Source organism: Canis lupus, chromosome 21, assembly GCF_048164855.1.
Source record: "Canis lupus baileyi chromosome 21, mCanLup2.hap1, whole genome shotgun sequence".
Classification (NCBI taxonomy): Eukaryota; Metazoa; Chordata; class Mammalia; order Carnivora; family Canidae; genus Canis; species Canis lupus.
Genome location: NC_132858.1, coordinates 33589563 through 33610615, shown reverse-complemented (window position 1 = coordinate 33610615; position 21053 = coordinate 33589563). Strand labels below are relative to the sequence as shown.

The window sequence follows — 21053 nt, the reverse complement described above, 5'->3', positions numbered from 1 at the left end:
ATTCAGTTAATACAGAATGAAATAGCGCTAAATCAATTTTAGTGAGATTTAAATACAGATTCTCTAAAGCAGAGGTTCTCCAAGTATGGTTCGAAGAACTCTAAGGGTCTCTCAGGCACTTTAGAAAGCTCAAAGGGCTTCTCTTTTCCAACTACATATCTGTGTGAGGCCAGATTGTTTTCAGACACTTTATTTAAAGTAACATATTGCAACAGATTGAATGTCAAAGGAGATAGAAGAATTTGTGTTCTATAAACCAGATATTAAAAAGATATGCAAAAAAGTATAAAGAAATGCCACTCTTCTCACTAATACTTATTCTGGAAAATATATTTTCTACAAAAACATATTTTGTTAATCTTTAATGAGTTTATTATTTTACAATAAACTGTTTTTTTTTAAAAAGTGAATGTTAGGCCAGTTGGGTGGCTCAGTCAGTTGAGCACCTCTCGATTTCAGCTCAGGTCATGCTTTCGAGCCTTGCATCAGGCTGCACACTCCGCGTGGGGTCTGCTTAAGATTCTCTCTGCCTCTGCCTCTCCCCCCTGTTTGCTTGTGCATACTCTCTCTTTCTAAAATAAATAAAATCTTAAAAAAGAGTACTTAATTTGACCAGTTCAGCAATATCTAAGATGATATGTTTTCTCTCTGTTAGTCTATTACATGTGGTAAATTACATTAAGAGTTTTTTTATTGTTGAGTGTTCATTCAATGAGATATGATTTTTTAAAAAGATTTCATTTATTTATTCATGAGAGACACAGAGAGAGGCAGAGACACAGGCAGAGGGAGAAGCAGGCTCCATGCAGGGAGCCTGATGTGGGACTCAATCCCAGGACCCCGGGGTCATGACCTGAGCTGAAGGCCGATGCTCAACCACTGAGCCACCTGGGGCCCCAATGAGATATGATCTTAATATGAATCTAGGATAAAGTCTAACTTGCCATTGTTTTATTTTTGTCATAGCCTGATGGATTTGACCTACTGGAACCTTATTTAGGTTGTGTGCAGCTTAGTATCTGTTGATGATCCCTCTTCACTGGGGCAGCAGGGTGGATGAAAGGTGAAGGGAAGGGCTGAAGGAACATGAAGAACCTACCCATCTTCCTTATCATCTACCTCCCATGCTACCGTCATCAAGGAGAGGAGAGCTCCCGCCTCCCTGAGGCCTGCCAGGTGTTTTCTCTGACTCAGAATTCCTTTTCCTCACTTGTTGCCCTGAAGGATGGAGATGGGGGTCAAGTGTGCCAAGCAGGACTCCCGGAGGCGAGGGGGGAACTTGCTCTAACTAGAGGCCCTCCCCGTTCTCACAGCGCTGAGCATGCACCATAGCCACAGGCTTGAGCATTCTGTGCATGAGGGGGCACCAGCCCTCAGGTACAAGCGAGGTGCCCATGTGCTCTGATTGAAGGATAGCTTTTCTCTCCTCCCCGCCTAGACACTTGGGGAAAGAATTTGTGTCCTAGAAACTAGTCAATGATTTATAAGACCTTTACCAAGGAAAGAAAATAATCGAATTGCTAGGAGGTGCTGGATGCAGTGTTATTGTGACAGTGGCTGCAGCGTATGGGGTTACTTAAGGGACAGAAACAATTCTCTTGGGGGACGTCCGTTGTTTTTTATGCGAGGCCAGTCCTCCTTGGAGATAGCCAGCAGGAAGAAAATACTAGCCACAGAATATTTAAATTGTTCTGTGTAATAACTCAGCTGGGACTTTAAGGCCAGTAGACTGAGAGACCAAGGATCTGCTGGGCACCAGTCTAGAGAGGGAGGCTCTCTTGACAAGAGGGTATTCTGAGTAAGAGGTTGACAAACTTAGGAGCCGCAGGGCAGGTGCAGGCGTCAGGGAGAATGACAGAGATGACAGTGGATGCGTTTCTTGTTCGGATGGCAAAATCACTTTTGAACATGTAGTTTAAATGGGAGTTCCAAGCTGTTTTCAGGGCTGGGCTCTAACCAGTGTCTTACTACCCAACAAAAAGGCTATGAATGTGCTGAGAGAAATCTTCAGAGACAGGCATTCAAAGAACATAATTTTAAAGAACATTTGCTATTTTTCAAAATCCTCAAGTATAGATTATTTCTGGAGATATACACAAGAAAGAGATAATGGGAGTTGCTTCTGGGAAATAGGATTGTAGTTGTCTGGGAAATGGAGTGGAAGAGTAATTCTTTATACGATGTCCTTGCTCATCTTTCAATTATATCCATATGCTCTGTCTTTTCAAAACTAAAATAATTTAAAATAAAGATCCAAATAGTCATGTAGGGAAGTTGGTGCTTTGTGGGACTTTATGTACTCTTCTACTCCCCCCCCCCCCATTTTAAAATGCCAGAGAGAGCATCCTGAATTTGTCAGTGTTTTGAACACTGAATTATGTTTAACTCCCCAGCAAAAGAGGTCGTTGCACACAAAAGCTCTGTATTGATGGTGCTTAAGGGAACGCAGGAGAAGGGGTAGTGGCCAGGCATAGGGCAGACTGTTATAGAAATAGGATAAGAGCCTCACAAAACCAGGGACGGGAATGAATAATTGAAGGAAAAGAAGAATTTGAAGTAATAGCCAGGGAAACAAAGAGTCTCTCAGGAAAACACAAAATCTAAGGAAGTGTTTCTTTTTTAAGGTTTTATTTATTTATTCATGAGAGATACACAGAGAGAGAGGCAGAGACCCAGGCAGAGGGAGCCCCATCCTGGACTCGATCCTGGGACCCGGGGGTCATGCCCTGAGCCCAAGGCAGACGCTCGACCACGGAGCCCCCCGGGTGCCCACGAAATCTCAGGAAGTTTGATGGATTCCTTCGTGCCTCGGATTCAAAGCTTGGGTCCACTTACTGTGTCATCAGCACAGACCCCACAGGCTGAAGGACTTGGGGACAGATTTGCCCGATTTTCAGTCACGTTAAAGTCCTGCTGTGTCGCCCCGCCCCGGGCCAGCAGACCTCACAGCGGGTCGCTGTGCTGCGTTCCCGGGGACAGGCCTTCGGTGTAGGCGTCATAGTCGGACGCTCCCGCCGCGCGTCTACACCGGCCCTGCCGCGGTGTAGACGGCAGCTCCGCGCCTGGTTCCGCCGCCTGGTTCCGCCGCGTCGGTGCTGCGGGCTCAGGCCGAGAGCCCCGTGTCCTCCCCGGCCGGGCCTTCGCGTCTGGGCTTGCGGTGCGGAGGTGGCCTGGGCCTGGCGGCCGCGCCCCGCAGCATCTCCAGGCGGCCCCGCCCCGCACCCCCCGGCGGCCCCGCCCCGCACCCCCCGGCGGCCGCGCCCCGCAGCAGCTCCAGGCGGCCCCGCCCCGCACCCCCCGGCGGCCCGCCCCGCACCCCCGCAGCGCAAGGCCGCCGGCCTCTCCTCCCCCGCCCTCCGGCTGGTCGCTGGCACCGAGTGATGCGTGCGGAGCGGGACAGCAGCACCGGGCCTAGAGCAGGACCAGGCGTTCCCTGCGGGTATTCCGTTGCCCATTTTCTTGTTTTTAAGCTATTTCCTTATTTATCTACGTATTTATTGAGAGGGAGAGGCGGACCCGAGGGCGGGGGGAGCCCGAGTGCGGCCCGAGGAGAGACTCCAAGCAGGCTCCCCGACCGCGCGGACCCCGAGGGTCGGACACTCACCCGCTGGGCCACCCAGGCGCCCCCCTTTCCCCCTCATCTAAGGGAACAATTTTAAGGCAGATCATGAATTTACCAGATCATTTGTTTTCAGAAGCAAAACACCGCTCGCCGGCCTCGTTACGTTTGAAATCTGTTAAAATGACCACGGCCGGCTGGGTCCAAGGTCACATACAACCCAAGTACTGTCATCCAGACTCCTGCTACTCCCTAAGCCAGCACCAGGAACTTGCTAGAAATGCAGAACCTTAGACCCCAGAACTACTGAGTCAGAATCGTTGCTTTAAAAGCAAAACAAACCCCAGGTGAGTCACACACACGTTGACGTCTGAGAAGCACTGCTCTACCAGTTTCATTGGCCACATGATGCAAAAGTGAATTCTTTTATCTTTTACCATTTACCTTGCGATTGAAGTGGTTCGACTCATTTCTCTTTAAGTACAGGAGATGTGTCTTGCTTGGGGCTTCAACTAGTGAGCCACGTAGCCTCATGACCTGCTCCGCTCCTCCAGAAACTGGACTCTGCATCCAGCAGGTGGAGGTTCATTGCCTTCTGCACGGACTACATCTGTGTTATTTCTTAGTTTTTATTTTTTGGACCTTTACAAAGCTACTGAGTTATTTGTGAATTCAAGAAGTTTTAAAAACAGGGGTGCCTGGGTGACTCAGTTAAGTCAGGTCATGATCTCTGGGTCCTGGGATCCTGTCCTGAGTCCCCTCCCGGCTAGGCGGGGAGTCTGCTTCTCCCTCTCCCTCTGCCCCTGCCCACTGCTCATGCTCGCACTGTCTCTCTCTCTCTCTCTCTCTCAAATAATTGTTTGTTTGTTTTAAAAACATTTGCTTTACTCTTTATCTGGGAACAAGTGTAACCCAGAATAATCCTGATAAATACTTACTATGAAGATCTTGGAATATCAAAGACAATATGAGAAATGTGAAATTCCTGATGTGGACATAAGAGTACCTTTTTTTTTTTTTTTTTTGCTCCCCCATAATTCTGTGTGTTTTATGTTGAAAAGTCATCTGGATTGCTGGGGAAAATATCCAACCAATTAATCCAAGGATTATCCAGCCAATAATCCTTGACTGTGACCAAGAGGATACAAAATTCACTGTCTGGAACTTTACAATTTTGTGTGAGACTGATAGACAATAAAGCAGCTCAACACCCTGACTCTACCCTCCTCTCCTCAGGCTTGAGGCCCATAGTCTAGGCTTGGGAAGTCTTTGGGGGTTTTTTGCCCTGCACTTGTGTGAGATCCTCTTATTTCTCCAGCAACCTGATGCTAAGTGGTGGTGTCCACACTTTTCTGTCCCCGCTTCCAGACCCTACAAAGCTATATACTTCTTAGTCCTTGAGGAACACTCAGAGGTCACTCTAATTTCTTCCCCAAATTTCTTCACAGTCTCAGAGCTTGCTGGCTCTCTGAAAGATGTGGAAGTGAATGGTCCAGAGGGACAGACTCAAGCCTGAGAAGCATCAAAAAACGATTCCCTGAGGTAAGAATCCTCAAGCTGTCTTTTGGGAGTAGAAAGTGGGGGCTGAGGGAGGAAACGGCATTACTGCCTGAGGGGTTTCCAGTAGTGAAAGCAGAGCTCACAGCAATCTCTCCATTATCTTTCTTCATTAAATTCTTAATAAATCACCCAGCAACAATAATTTAGTATTTCATTGTTACAGGCAACATGACTGTATTTTAGATCTTTTTGCTTTTTTTTTTTTTTACTTAGGAAAAAATAATTCTCAGGCACTACACAGTAATTGTCCATTTCACACTATGGCCTTGGGTCATAGAGAAGAGAATTTAAATATCTTTCATAGTGTATCATAAAAAAAGTATTATAAAAGTCCATTAAAATATTTCTTCATTCTTTTGTACCGACAGATAAACCAACATTATTTCCATTGTGCTTAGCACTTTTTCCAGTAAAAATGTGCGACACTAAATGATGGTGTTGGATGAGATGGTTTCTCAAATGCTTTGCAAGTGTGTAAAAAGGTGAAAATTGTACACATTTTCACTAATAACATTTCACAACATAAAGTCTTAAGGGTGACAAAATTACCTGTCTCCTTTTTTCTGGAAGTAATATGAAAATGAAAGAAAGCCAAATACCATTCTTTCTACCATTTTGGATTTTTTGTTCTTAACATACATTAAAGTCCACACTACTCAAAAATTCCAATCCATGCCACACTAATCTTCAGCCTGTCACACGTGATCCAGACAGTTCAACGACACTTAGAAGCACGTTGCAGCTTCTTCAAGCGTTTGCTCACACATGTGTTCCATCTGGGTGATCCTCCCCACATCCACCTCACCACAATTGTAAATTAGAACAACATTTCTATGTCCTATTCAAATGTTTGCTTTCTCCTCTGCTGTAGTCAGGAATCATAAGCTTTCTGAGTGAGAAAAGGCAGCAGAGGTAAAATCCACAAAAGAGATCTAAGTTCCATAAAATACCTCGAGAGGGTTGGTGATCCAGAGAACAAAGAGCTTCCCTGGCTGTGAGGAGACCAGATCAGTATCAAATCTGCTGTCTGTGCTAGAAACAACTCCCCCAACAGGTGCTCACCCTGCTATTTGCTTTCCCCATGTGATGAGTGCAGATTAAATCAAGAAGTCAATGGAGTGAGAGAGAGAAAGAGATGTTTTACCTTCTCAGGATGAACAACTTGTCAGCATGACTGTGAGTTTTAAGTGAAGTGCAAAATTATTTTTAAATACTTGTCAGAAAAAGCTATCTGCTATAAATATAACATGTGATCACAATTTGTCAAGGCCAAGTGTGTTGGGTCCTTGGAGAGAGGGTGCATATTTCCTTTACACTGACAATAATAACAATCAAAGGCAGCTTGTAAGACTTGTAAATCAAGTGAATGCTTCTGAGCAGGTGTGCTGGGAGAGGCGATGTTGAGAAAATGCTTGGAAGCCACTGTTGAGAGATGAAGACCTTTTAAAAAGATTCCAACAAGTGACTCTTATCAATGTGGACATTATGAGGGTCTATGTTTACTACAGGTGAGAGATCATTGAGCCATATGAATCTTTTTTAAATGGAAAAGAGAATTTTGAAGAATCAGAACCTGTATGAATCTTTTCCCTCTCCCCCTCCTCCCTCGGGCTCTGGCTGTGTGACATGTGGGGTTTTACAGATGATACCTCATTCCCTGCGATCCTGTTTGTCCACTACTGGAAAAGCCAAAATACATTTCATTCCACCTAGACACGTGCTGGGAACAAGCCTGCCTACAAAAGCCCACGGGAACTGGCTCGGATGGGCTTTCTCTAATAGTGAGTTTTCTTAGAGCCCTAGCTGCCAATTGTATTATCTTCTCTCTTTCCCAGGACTTTTCCCAGGAAATGTCCTTAAAATTCTTAGAATCTTGTTTTTTGTTGTCGTTATTTTTTTTTAAATGGATTCTTTCCTATCATCAGGTCCTGCCTTTGTTTTGAAACCTCCAGCAGCACCTACTAACTATGAAATAGAGGCCTTTGCCTCCTGGCCCCTGCTGACTTTTTCCATCTCAACTCTAGTTTTTACATACGTGCATGTTGCATTCTAGCCACACTAAACTATTAAAAAGTTTTTAAAGAATATAAATCTTCCATTTTTTATTCTTTCACTTCTGTAGATTTTTTTCTTCAGATGTTCCTAGTACACTTACAATAATCATCAAGTTATTATTCAGATATCATGTCTTCAATTTCCAAGACAGAATCAACATTAGCGGCACATCCTAAATAATGTTCTGTGGACACGTGCATGTATTGCAAGCGTGATTACTGGTCTACCCCCAGAACTGGCTGTAGCATCCAGGGACAAGAACCCTATCTCATTTATTTTACAAAGCACTTTCTGAGGTGCATGGCACATATCAAATGCTTTCTAAAAAAATATTTATAAATAGCCATTTCTCAAATTCTGCTAGTTTGTTAAGATAAACACACATATTTACACTTTTGAATCCATTATTAAAATGGTTATTAATGATGGATGTGGCATTATTCAGATTACTAATGCTGGGTTAGAAAGCTAGAAAGAGAAAGCTACCTCTCACCTGGAAGAGCAACTGTCTGAAGCCCAGGAACCTTAAATAGTGCTTTTAGGTTCAGAAACCTCCAGATGCTTCTAGACTTTATTCTTGCAAATTTCAAGGCAATCTCCCCCGGTTTAGACATAGAAAGAGGAGTGATATGGAATATATTTCACAGTAAACAGGCAGAAAAAGGAAAAAAGAAGCTTTTTGTGACAATCACTTGAACCTCAAACCACCTTCCCCACATCTGTTCCATCTCAGAGAGACACAGAGCAGGGATTCTGAAATTACACAGCATGCAGAAAAAGGGACTCCCTCACCGGGGCTCTCTAACCTCGGGGTGAGGCCTACAGCATTTAGCTCCTGCCTCAGGTGGCCACTAGGCTTAAGGAAGAAAGTAGATGGTGGTCCCCTGAGGTTAAAGGTCATCCTGACTCATTGCACTACTCTCGCTGGCCTCTGGAGGCACAACCCGGAGAGGTGGATGCAGCAGGTGGAGCGTGGTGGGGCCCCAGGGAATGGTGGTGGCAGCAGCAGCACAGCTACAAGAAATTATATAGTTTCACAAGTTTTCCTAGCAAATCAGACCTCTTTATTTTGGTTTGGAAAAGGCTGTAATGAGGACAAACGGAAGTAAGATGGGATGTTATAATATTTTAACCCTCAATTTCCAAATGCCCAAATCTGTATTAAAAAAAAAAAAAGAAATAAGAAATCTGTATAAAAAAAAGAAAATATAAAAAAAAGAAATCTAGGAGAGGTTAAACATCTGTTTAGTTAATGATTGACCAGATTCTGTCTTTATTTTTTTTATTATTATTATTTTTTTTATTTTTTCAGATTCTGTTTTTAAAAAGACTGTTGTAGGGCAGCTCGGGTGGCTCAGCGGTTTAACGCCGCCTTCAGCCCAGGGCGTGATCCTGGAGACCTGGGATCGAGTCCCGCGTCAGGCTCCCTGCATGGAGCCTGTTTTCCCTCTGCCTGTGTCTCTGCCTCTCTGTCTCTCTGTGTCTCTCATGAATAAATAAATAAATGAAAATCTTAAAAAAAAAGACTGTTGTAATAGTTTATAGATAGATTCTAAAATTAGATTAAATTAGATTATAAATAAATGGTCCAAATTAGTCTTGAGAAGAGCCAGCTTCTTTCCTTGGAAAAAATAAATTCTGTGTACAAAGTTAAAATTCCTTAAAACCATCAGAGCGTGGGGAGAGCACTTGGGAGTGGATGGGCAGAAATCATTATTTAAAGATAATTTTCTTCACTGGTGCCCCCAAACCAGTTAAACTTAACTTCCCACATGTTGAGTGTAGCAGCCCTGAAAATTTATTTTACAAAGCACTTTCCGAGGTGCATGGCACATATCAAATGCTCTCTAAAAATATATTTATAAATAGCCATTTCTCAAATTCTGCTTGTTTGTTAAGATAAACACACATATCTACATTTTTGAATCCATTATTAAAATGGTTATTAATGATGGATTTGGCATTATCCAGATTACTAATGCTGGGTTAGAAAGCTAGAAAGAGAAAGCTACCTCTCCTGTCTGAATTTTCTACCACTTTGTTTTCCTATCATCTCACTTCCAATGGGCTGGTCTCAGCCAGTGACAAAAAGATACCCATTCCTGTAGGATACAGAATTTCTTTGATGGGTAATTTTGGCTCAAAGCACCTCCATCAATCTGGGTGATACATTCTGGGGAATATTTGGAATCTGAGACTCTGTATATCCAACCCTGCTTCCTTGCACTTTTCTTCACAGGGGTCAGAGTTCTCCTCAGCTTTTCTGACTTCCCTTTTATTTTATAGGCATTTTCCCAATCAGTCTCTTATAGATCTAATTCATCTAATTCTTTTGGCTTCCTCTTCTCAGAGGACGCAAATTGAAGCATCAAGGGACTTTATTCCCACCTGAGATGCTCTGTATTAACAACATTTCTTCCACTAAAGAAAAATATATAAATTCTTTAGTTCTTAGGCTTAAAATTAAACATACATATAGAGTTCTTTTTTTTTTTTTTTTTTTTTAACACAATCAAGATTCAATCCCTGTATGGTGGATTCCATGGTGGTTCTCCCAAAAAGTCCATATCTTAACCCTGGAACCTGTGATAGTATTGGAAAAAGTTTTTTCACATGTAATTACATTAAGGTTCTTGAGATGAGATCATACTTGATTATCTGGATGGATCCTAAATTCAATTCCTTTTAAGAGTTAGAAGACACAGGCAGGCACAGAAGTGAGAGACATGGGAAGATGGAGACAGAGAATGGAGTTATGTAGACAGAGGTCAAGGAACATGGGATCCACCAGAACCTGGGAGACTCAAGGAAGGAGTCTTTCCTACAGCCTCGGGAGCGAGCTCAGGCCTGCTGACACCTTGATTTAGAGTTCTGGCCTGGAAAACTGTGACAGAATAAATTTCTGTTATTTTAACCCACCAAGTTCAAGTTTGTGGTAATTTTTTTACATTACCCTAGCAACTGAGACACCCTGCCAAGTTAGAAGAGTAAGATGATCAGCTTTTTATCTCCCCTGAGTACTGACCAGATAGGTGGGAGTAAAGGGAAACAGAGCATAGACCTCATAGCAAAACCCAGTAAGAATATTAGAAAGAAAGGAAAATTACAAATATTACTCACGAACATGCCGAAAAATCTTCAACAGAAGATGAACAATGTGATTCCAGAAAATACCAAATGACAAAAAGTCATCAGAAACTGGGTTTGCTTCAAGAATTCAAGTTTATTGTGGTCATCATTTTGCAATATATACAAATAATGAATCATTATGTTGTGCACCTAAAACTAAAATAATGTTATATGGCAATTATTTTAATACAAAAGAAAAATATTTGGTTCAACATTTAAAAATGAATAATGATGATTTATCATACTAACAAATTAAAGAAGAGATGCCATATAATCAACTCAATAGATATAGAACATCTGATGCAAATAAAGGGAGAAATAGGTCATGTTCATGGATATAAAGAGTCAGTATTATTAACATATCAATTCTTCCCAGTTTGCCTTTAGGTTCAACAAAGTATTAATATCTTAGGAGTTTATATGGAAGATTTGATTATCTAATCCTAAAATTTATATGGAAATGCCAAGGACTTAGCAAAAATAATTTTGAAATGATCATTACATTCATACTGCCTGATTTTACTTATTCTTTCTGATTTTAATCTTCACTGTACAGATAGTTACCAAAATGTTATGTAAATGTCATAAGGATAATGAGATCTGTGAAACAGAAAATTGGCAGACCATAACTAGACCCAAATATATGTTTTTGGTGGTTGTTCAACAAAAGCACCAAGGTAAGTTAATGAGCAAGAAATCATCTTTTCAACAATGGTGTTGGAACAATTTGATATTTGTATAGATCAAAATGAAAATGAAGTCTTATCTCACACATGCAAAAATTAATTCAAGACAGATCACAGACCTAAATGTAAAAATTAACATCATAAAACTTCTGGAATAAAATAGAGGGGAATATCTTAGTAAAGAGAGAGGAGACAAAGATTTCTTTTACAGGACCCAAAAGGCAAAGAATAAAAGGAAAAAATGATAAATTGACTTTATTAAAATTAATAACTTTGGCCCTTTGAATGACATTATTGAAAAAGGAAAAATCAAGCCAAAAGACTAGAAGAAATTATTTGTGAGATACAAACCTGAAAAAAAAGATTTTCATTCAGAATATTTTACAGGAAATACACTCCTGTAATTCAGTAATATAAAGTCAAACAATAAATATAAACAAGTATTTGAAAAGACACTTTACTGAGAAATATATACAAACGATCAAGTGCACTAAAATGTTCTCAACATCCTTAAATATAAGGAAAATGCAAATGTAAACCATGAGATACTGTTACATATAATTTTTAAAAGACAAATTTCAGGGCACCTGGGTTGCTCGGTTAAGTGTCTGATTCTTTTTTTTTTTTTTAATTTTTAAAAATTTATTTATGATAGTCATACAGAGAGAGAGAGAGGCAGAGACACAGGCAGAGGGAGAAGCAGGCTCCATGCACCGGGAGCCCAACGTGGGACTCAATCCCAGGTCTCCAGGATCGCGCCCTGGGCCAAAGGCAGGCGCCAAACCGCTGCGCCACCCAGGGATCCCAAGTGTCTGATTCTTGATCTTAGTTCAGGTCTTGATCTCAGAGTTGGGAGGTCAAGCCCCATGTTGGGATCCACTCTAGGTGTGGAGCCTACTTACAAATAATAATAATAATTAAATTTTTAAAAATTACAAATTTCAAATGTTGGCAGGCTAATAAGCAGATGGAATTTTCATACTTCATTCGTGAGAGTATAAAATAATATTACCACTTTGGAAAAGCAGTTTCTAAAATGTGACAATTCTGTGACCCAACAATCCCATGCCTAGGATTTTCCCCACGATAAAACAAAACCCATGTCCCGAAAAGACTTGTACAGGAATGTTTACTCATAACCGCCCAAACTGGAAAGAACCTAAATGTCCATCAACAGATAAAAGAATAAATAAAATTTAGGGCATCCTGGAAAATAGACTACTATTTGACTATAAAAAGCAGTGAACACTGATAAATATGGCAACATGGATGATACTTAAAAATATTTCTTTAGTGAAAGAGACCAAATACAATAGAGTACATACTCTATTATTCCACATAGTAGAAGTTCCAGAACAGGTTAAATCAATTTTAGTGACTTAGATGATTCATTGCTATCATTAGAGGGAAGATGGAATAGAAATGACTAGAAAGGGGCATTAGGCAAGTTTGGGGAATTACTCTATCTTGATTTGGATTATGAACCATGTGTAATTTATCAGTATTTCTTAAATAAGACACTTAAAATCTGCGTGTACTGTGGGATACAATTTTAGCTAATTAAAAAGAAAAAAGTGGTAAGCAATAATTTGTCAAACATGACACAGAGTATAAAGTAGAAATTAATGTGAAAATTAAGACAGAAATCAAAGTAAGGAACTTATTTTCAAGTAGGTATATTTTAAGAAGATGATCTGAACATGAACTCATATGGACTCCTCGTATAGGGTAGACTACAATTTTACCTCTTAATTTTTCTAGCTGGCAGTGAGAAATGGGCAAGTTGATCAGTTACTCCAATGTCTTTTCATAGACAACCACCTGGGGAGCTTCGTAAAAAAACATGAATTCTGAGAGCTATACCTCCATACTGTGAGTTCGTCTATCTGGGGAAAGACCAGATTCAGTATTTTGAAAGTTTTCCTCAGTGATTCTTATCTTAATTTGGGATTTGCTGACTTATACAATTCATAGAAACTGTGAGATAAATCAATTATTCAGAAAAAGCTCAGTAATTCCTAACACTGATAATAAAAATTAACTTATTCTGAGAATCCTCACAAGGAGGATTCTGTGTAACAAAATGTGTCAGTACAGTTTTAGAGAGGTGTTTCATAATATAAATCCTCATCCAGGAAGACCTCAACACAAGTCAAAGGAGTGAATTCCAACCTACCTCAGTAACTGTGGTTCCATAGAGTGGTCAGTGTATAAACTTTGTAACCAGTGGGTAACTCGCACTGCTTTCGATTCATAGAGGAGTATATTTTAAATGATCAAGAGAAACATAGGGGTTGCAGGTTCTTTAGGCAATTCGTCCTTAAGAATTTTATTTCCAATAAAATTTTATATTTGTAAGATGGTGTTCTATTAGGTATCCAAATTGTAGTTATTCTGTATTGCCATTGAAGTACCCAAACATACAATTTAAGTCTGTTATTATCAATTTACATGTTCAAATGACAATTAAGGAACTCAATCTAAATTTAGGAATGGCTGTGGTGAATTTTAATCAGGAATCAGACATAAATGATTAATTTTTGTTTGGTACTTGTAACATTTGCCATAGAAAAATTGTTGCTTTGTAAATCATGAGCTTTTCAGACACAGACCTCTGACTCTCTACATTCATTTTCCTAACCAGCCTTTCTAATTGAGGGTGTTTAATGCTTGTGAAAGATAGCAATAATGATTAAGATTATGCTAAAACCCTTATAAAATGTGTTAAGAAAGTAGTGATCAACCAGATTTGAAATGGGAACAGAGTTTGGGAGAGGAGAGATTTTGAGATATCCACTAATAGACTATATTTTCATATCCAGAAACTCTAGTCTTTTTTTGTGTGTGTGCAAAAGAAAAAAATCAGGGGGCTGATTAATCAAGCATTCAAAGGATTCCAAGAGGCAGAGAGTAACTTATTAATGATACCCTTCATCCTTACTTTTTTCTTAGCTAATCGGCCCCAACTGATCACCTATAAAAAGAAATTCAACTAAATTAAAGATCAACTAATTTCTTTTTGAGAAAGTGTGGGTTCAACACAAAAATCATGATCAAAAGGGGCACCTGGGTGGCTCAGTTGGTTAAGCATCCAACTCCTGATTTCAGGTCAGGTCATGAGACTGAGCCCTGTATCAGGCTCCAGCTGGCCATGGACTCTGCTTAAGATTCTCTCTCTCCCGCTCTCTCTGTTCCTCTACTTCCTGCCCCTACAAGCATGTACTCTCACTCTCACTTGCTCTCTCTCTCTCCAAAAAAATATAAATAAATAAATAAATTATGACCTACAAGACAAATACATACTATGATCACGTGTGCATCCCATTCCAGTTAGGGGTACTAGAAAACCAAGAAAAGAGCAAGCAGCAAAGGGTAGTCACTGTCATAGACAAATAAGCTTTTAGACCTTAATATTTACTGGTAGGTCATGATCTACTTTTGACTACATAGTAGTCACTTAGACTAGATATTTAGATTTAATGCTGCTTTTAAAATTTATACATTGTACAATGTACATTTGTACATTGATTTTCTCTTCATTAAATATTAAGATGATACTTGGATGACAGAAGAAAATCTGATAGTTTATTTAATACCCCATAATTGTGTTGTTATTCCTTCCATATTTAATTGTTATATTTGACATAAAAATGAGAGTTTACAGACTGCTCAAATTGGAAATAACTATTATAAAGAAATAAAAAAATTTAATGTATATAACTTTTGCCATATATCTCTCTTAATTATACCCTTCAAGGATATAAAAGTCTGTAATAGGTCTCCTCAGTAGCCATAAACAACAACAACATTAAAAGTTTTAAGTATCAATAACAAAAACAACAGCAAAAATTCTATGGTAGGTTTATCGAGGTCAGTACTCGCTAAATCTCAAAACATATACTTTTAAACATAAAAATCAATATCTATTCATTTCTCAGATATACAGAGAAAAAAGCAATTAATCATAAATGTATTCACTCATTCATGCCATCTTTGCAACCTAGTAGTTCTGTCTCGTGTGTGTGTGTGTGTGTGTGTGTGTGTGTATGTAGTATCCCTTTTGTCTTTTGTTAGGAAATACTGTCGACTTAGTCTCTCAAATTTGGAGTATCTAATGTTTGGTTTAAAGAATCTTCAACTTTAAAGAATACAAAATGAACAAAAGTATAGAAGTGGACGATGGACTGCTGGTCACCAGAGGATGAGGAGAAGGTGATATGGGGAGTTGTTCAATGGTGTAAAGTTAGAGTTAAAAGAGGTAGATTCCAAAGACCTGCTGTACAATTAACTGTAGTGCCCACAGGTAACATTAAGGTATTGTGTCCTTAAAATTTTATTAAGAGGGTGGATCTCATGAATGTTCTTACTACAGACAAAGGGATAGAGGAAACTTTGGGAAGTGATGGGTACGTTTATTGTGGTACAGTAACATGCGTGTACACGTGTACCAACTCACTAAATTGTATACATTAATTGTATGCAATTTTTTGTATGCCAATTATACCTCAAAAAAGCTGAAAGAAAAAAATCTCTCATTGGCTAAGCAATGAAGTCAACAAGGAGACTTCCTAAAGTATAAAAAATTCTAATTAGGCCAGTGAACTCATGAGGTGTGAAGAGTCAGTTGACTACCAATAGTTCTCAACATTCTAGCAAATTCTCTTCATTCTAACCAATCCAAGACCCACCTGACTGTCGGAGCCTTGGAACATCTAGATTTCTTGTTCTTTTCCTCATTGATCCTGAACTGGGGTAAGTTTTCCTCTCTCTAGGGCTACTCTCTTTCAAGTTAAAAATTTATGGAAGAAAAAAAAATCATGGAAGAGACTTTGCTAATGATATTCCAAATGCAAAAATGATCTTCTCAGAGACTTTTCAAAATGAGATCATCTTGGCCACTAACTTCAAAATTAAGTACTGCAAACTCAAACTGTGTCTGGTAGATTATGAACAGAGCTCCAATTAGTCCTGGAACATAAAAACAGCAGCCAGAGGAAGAAAGATTTTATATTAAAGCACAACCAAGTAAACTATATTAAATTCAATTATAGCCCTGGAGCTAAGTTTTAGAAAATAGCAACTAAAAACAAAACAAAACAAAACAAGAGCTGAAGTAACAGAATTAATTCCCACATGTAAAACCATGCAACACAAAGACAGAATTATGCATCATTTGATGTAGTTTAGTTCCTGCTTCATTTTTTACAAATCCCTCAGATGGTGTATGTATCCACAATAGGTTTGTCTCTCTACCTTAGACAGATCTGTTTTTCCTATTTCTGTTCTTGGGTTTAATAGTGTTATCATCCTCCCACTTACTTCAGTGAGAAACTCGAGAGTCATGTTTGATTTTTCACTGTCCTTCGTGATGCAACTCAATCAGCCAATAAATCCTGTGGTTCTGCATTGGATCCACTGCTACAATCTCATGTCAGGCCCTAATCATATTTGTCCTTCCTTACTGCTTGGCCCCCAATGGCCCATCTTCCTTTGCTCTGATCAAACCAGTTATTACTTAACACATTAGTCCCGCCGTCTTCCAACTTTTGACAAAATGGTGTAGAATGTCCTAGGTGTCATGTTTAAGACCCTTCCAAGTTCTTGCATCTTATAAACTACCTTTCTTGTCTCCCTCCCATCACTCCTGTGCATGCCTGCTAGGCCTCAATGATTTCTCTGCTGCTAGAATCTGCCAGGGTTAAAAAAAATAAATAAATAAAAATCTAACACCTCAATTTCTGCACTTACTAGATTATTTATTCATTTGTTTGTTTATGCCCCCATCTTTCTCACTAGAATGTGGATCTTTCAAGTTTGGAGACTTGATCATATTTTTATTATCCACTTCAATGCCTTGTATATAATTGGTTCAAGGTGCCCACGTTTGCATAATACCAAACACTTTGATTCAAGGCTGCAAGTACTGTGTCTTCATTATCCTGTTTTTAAACAAGCTTATCATCGACTAGTTCTTTTGTTCTTTTCCTAACACTCTATTTCACTCTAAATGACTAAGGAAGTACAGCAAGGAGGAGGCAGTCAGTAGGAAACAGGCTGTGGACGATGCTTTGGAGACAGGGTAGTGTTGGGTAAAAACTGTAGAGTTTCATCTTGGACTCTGGAGTCAAGCTCCCCAACCTTGAATCCCATCTCTACAATCTGACATTGTGTGAGGGGATCATACACTTCAGAAATACCTCTCAAGTACCGGGTCCTATTCTAAGTATTGTGGACAGAGTGGTGAAGACAACACATTCTATGCGCAACAGGCTTTTATTTTCTAACAATTATCTCATTTTTGTTGGGAGAATTACATGATATAATGGATATAAAGCACTTTGTGGCGTGCTAAGCACATAGCCCATGCTAAGTAAATGCTATCTGCCATGATTACTGGCTCTGCTGTTCATTACTCATACCATTAATTAATCAGCAGGCATGGATTCCACAGCACTAATGCTCAGTCACTGCCTCTCTTCTAACTCTTGCAATCTCTATTTCTAGGTGTAATCAGGTCCCCCTTTGTGCAGGTGGCTCAGCCCACAATCTCTCCCCTAAAACCCAGGTTCAGTTAGCATTGAGAGTGAAATTATGGGAAGCTTTTGACAGAGACAGGAGACTACTCCAAATAAGTTTCCTTGATGTTGGTTCCATGCATCCACTTTATCTGTGTTGCCTTCCTCAGTGCTTCTGTAAACCTTCTGGTCCCCACCTGCCATGCCTGTGGCCCAGTGGTTTGCCTTGTCCTCCACTTGATGCATCCTGATTCCCCTGTGCCTGCTCACATGGTGTCACCCTCACAGCCGGCCTCATGACCGAGGGCACCTGAGCTGTGGTAACTGCCCTAACCTGCAGTTTGATCGCTTGCGTGTTTGGCTCACTGAGTTACACCCGGTGTAGACCACCAGCCAGCCCAGTGAGCGTCCCTCTGAGTCTCACCCCTTCACTCGTCTAGCCCTACATTCTGTCACTTTACAGCAAACATAACCGAGGCTACACCAGCCGCTTTGCATACAGCAGCACAAGTAACCCTCACAGCAGCCTCTCGAGGTAGTGACGCTCACTCCTTGCTTTTACAGATGAGGAAGTAGAAGTACAGGGATGGAGACGAGCCGTCCCAGTGTTGTCATTATTAACTATCATTACTGAGCCCAGAGCTGGGATTTGAGTCTATTCCGTCCAACTGCAGAGGCTGTGTTCTCAGAGACCACGAAGCACTGCTTCTCACCTGACCTGAGGACGAGAGCCAGGATCTCAGAGCCTGGATCTCACATGTAGCTCGAGTGAGTTTCTTTCTGTCAAATCGGTGTATAAAAATTACATGTGGTTGGTATTTGCTGTTTGAAGCTAGCCAGCATCCACTTCTAGCTCCTGCTAGTGCCCTGAGATTTTCTTGAGAAATTAAGTCTTCCAGAGCATGTGCAACCCTGGAAGGCAAATCAATTAAGGCGGAATGCTCAGCCCAACTACTCAGAAGCTTACGAGGTGCTAGGAGGAGTCTCTTTCACAACCATTTATTTTTTTTGCTTCATTGAAAAGCTCAGAGGTATGCCCAGCTGACCTATGCTCCCCTAATCAAACTTTCAGAACTTTGAAATTTAAGAAATTTGAATGTCACAAATGGAGAGAAAAACAAACTGCATTCATTTACTTATTCATTCCAGCAGTGGTGCCTGAAGAAGACAGTCTGGGGGTCCTTGCTATGGAGACTCTGTCCCTCTAGGTGAGAAGTTCTTCCAAGTCTGGTTTTCCAAGTCTGGTTTTCCCTCCTCAGTCTTGAGGAGTCTTCACATCCTTCCAAGAAAGTCCTTTTCTACTTAAATTACAGTGTTAGTTTCCATCGCTTTTCAGCGGTTATAGATTAGAGGTACTGAGTAATTAGTAATCCTAGGACAGTCATTTTTCAGGAAGAAGTATTTGTCATTAGCTAATAACTTTGTCCTCCCTTACGTGAATTGTTGGCATTGGCTTCTTCCAAAACAGTGTGATTATTTTAAAAGATTAATTTAGGTGAAAATATGATGCCAGATGAGAAAAAAAATCCATGTGGAAAAAAGCACACAGTGTTTTATCAGCTATTATCTCAGACATGGGAAGAGGAGGAAGCAAGGGAGAGAAGGAAAGCAGGAGGGAGAGAAGAGAAGGAGAAAGGAGGGCAACGAGAGGAGTAAGGCGAGAAGGAGAAGGAAGAAGAGGAGGAAGGAGGGAGGAAGAGAGAAAAAGGAAAGAAGAGAAGAATAGAAGAGAGAGAATGAAAGAGACTCACTTCATGGTTATTTGCAAGTAACGATCCTGTTCCAGGCAGCCCCAAACAGGAAATCCAGAGCTCAGCTAAGATAGCATGTCACAGACTTAGTTCTATATATGTGAGGAAGAGTGGGTGTTAAAATGGATTTCTTTTCTGAAATGTGAACTCCAAATTCCACAGTTGGAAGCAAATAAGGAACCTTCTGTCTGTGATTAGAAAATCCGTCTCAACAAAATAGAAATGGTAAAGCCTTAATGCTCAGACACACCAGCCTCCTCACAGCCTTTCTCAAAACTCCTGTGAACACTTGGACATTCATTATTCAAGCTCCATGCTGAGCGGCCATAATCACTGAATGAAGCTCTTCTACTCTATATGATGTAAGAGGGAAACTGACCCAGACAGATAGGAGCCAATTTCCATGTGCCAGGTACTGCATTGGGTGGTTTGCATACACTTTCCCGTTTCCACAGTCCTATGTGGTGAGCGGTACAGTCTTCCTTTTAGACTTACAGAAACAAAAGCTAGGGTGGGGTAAAATAATTTTCAATAGTTTACTGACCTAGTGAGTCACCAGGATAGTATGTGTGCATCTGTGTGTTTCAAATTGGATGAATCCCAATTTGAAGTATCTTTTGATACTTGAGTATCTTTTTTTTTTTTAAGATTTTATTTATTTATTCATGAGAGACATGGAGAGAGAGAGGTAGAGACACAGGCAGAGGGAGAAGTAGGCTCCACGCAGGGAGCCCGATGTGGGACTCGATCCCAGGTTTCCGGGATCACGCCCTGGGCTGAAGGCAGGTGCTAAACCGCTGAGCCACCCAGGGATCCCGTCATTTGAGTATCTTAAAAGTTAACTATAATTGCCACTGGAACTGACCATGTTCAAAAATATTGTGTTGATGCACAATATTTAAGGATACATAAAAAAGAATTCCCACTATGCTTCACTGTGTGTGGGGAGTTGTTCTGATTGAACGGTTACAAAGCTCTTAGTTTTATTGTACTCATTTATTTCACCTGACTCTTAAAATCTTGATTGAGAAAAAAGATGCCTGTGGCCCTGAATCTAATCTGCCCTCCTTTGATTCAGCCATCCTGTTTCTTTGCCTTTCCGCTTCCCTCCAGCATTGTATTTTGCAGCTAAAATCTTTACTTTCAACCTCAGGAAATAGGAATGTGTATTGGTCATCTCTCACTGTGTAATAGATTACCATGGGATCAGTAGTTTAAAATAACTTACATTTACTGGCTCACAGGGCCTCTGGGTGGGGGATCTGGCGCCGCTGGGCTTGGTCCTCTCTCTGACAGGCGGTGGCCATGATGTTGTCCAAAGTGGCAGTCGTCTCAAGTTTCAGCTGGGACAGGATCTGTTCCCAGGCTCACACACCTGGTTGTCGGTAGGACTCAGTTCCCTACGGGATGGTACACTGATGGCTTGAGGTTGCCCTCACTTCCTTACTCCTTGGGCCTTTTCAAAGGGTAACTTGCATCTGGGAGTGGGTTCAGCAGAGTATGCAAGTGAGAGATCAAGAGAGGGAGTACCACCACCATTTTTTATAACCCAATCTTAGAACTGACATGACTTTCACTGTGTTCTCTTTTTTAGAAGCAGCCACTGAAGAAGGAGATTTCCCAAGGTTGTCAATTCTAGGAGACTGGAAACCATTTTAGAAGCAGCCTATGAAACTCCTGCAGAGCTGTAACGTGCTTCCCCTGCTCAGGAAAAGGCTCACTTGCTCCCCCTGCAAATATACCAGGTCTGTCACAGCTTTTGGGAGCCCAGAGAGCCCTCCACCTCCATTATAAGTGG

The 21053-nt window shown here is 40.6% G+C and overlaps 1 long non-coding RNA gene across 9 annotated transcripts in view; it reads left to right on the top strand.

Annotated features, from left to right (window-relative positions):
* The first annotated feature begins 3300 nt into the window (after positions 1-3300).
* Positions 3301-21053, top strand: part of LOC140613005 (uncharacterized) — a 32645-nt gene continuing 14892 nt past the window's right edge. For 2 of the 9 annotated variants that reach the window (XR_012014132.1, XR_012014124.1), the window contains exons 1-4: positions 3301-3439; positions 3696-3906; positions 5008-5101; positions 20850-21000. This is a non-coding gene — a long non-coding RNA (uncharacterized lncRNA). Of the gene's footprint in view, positions 3440-3695; positions 3907-5007; positions 5102-18068; positions 18273-18653; positions 18713-20849; positions 21001-21053 lie in introns of all 9 variants that reach the window. The other 7 variants (XR_012014130.1, XR_012014128.1, XR_012014127.1 and 4 more) reach the window with 7 other exon arrangements.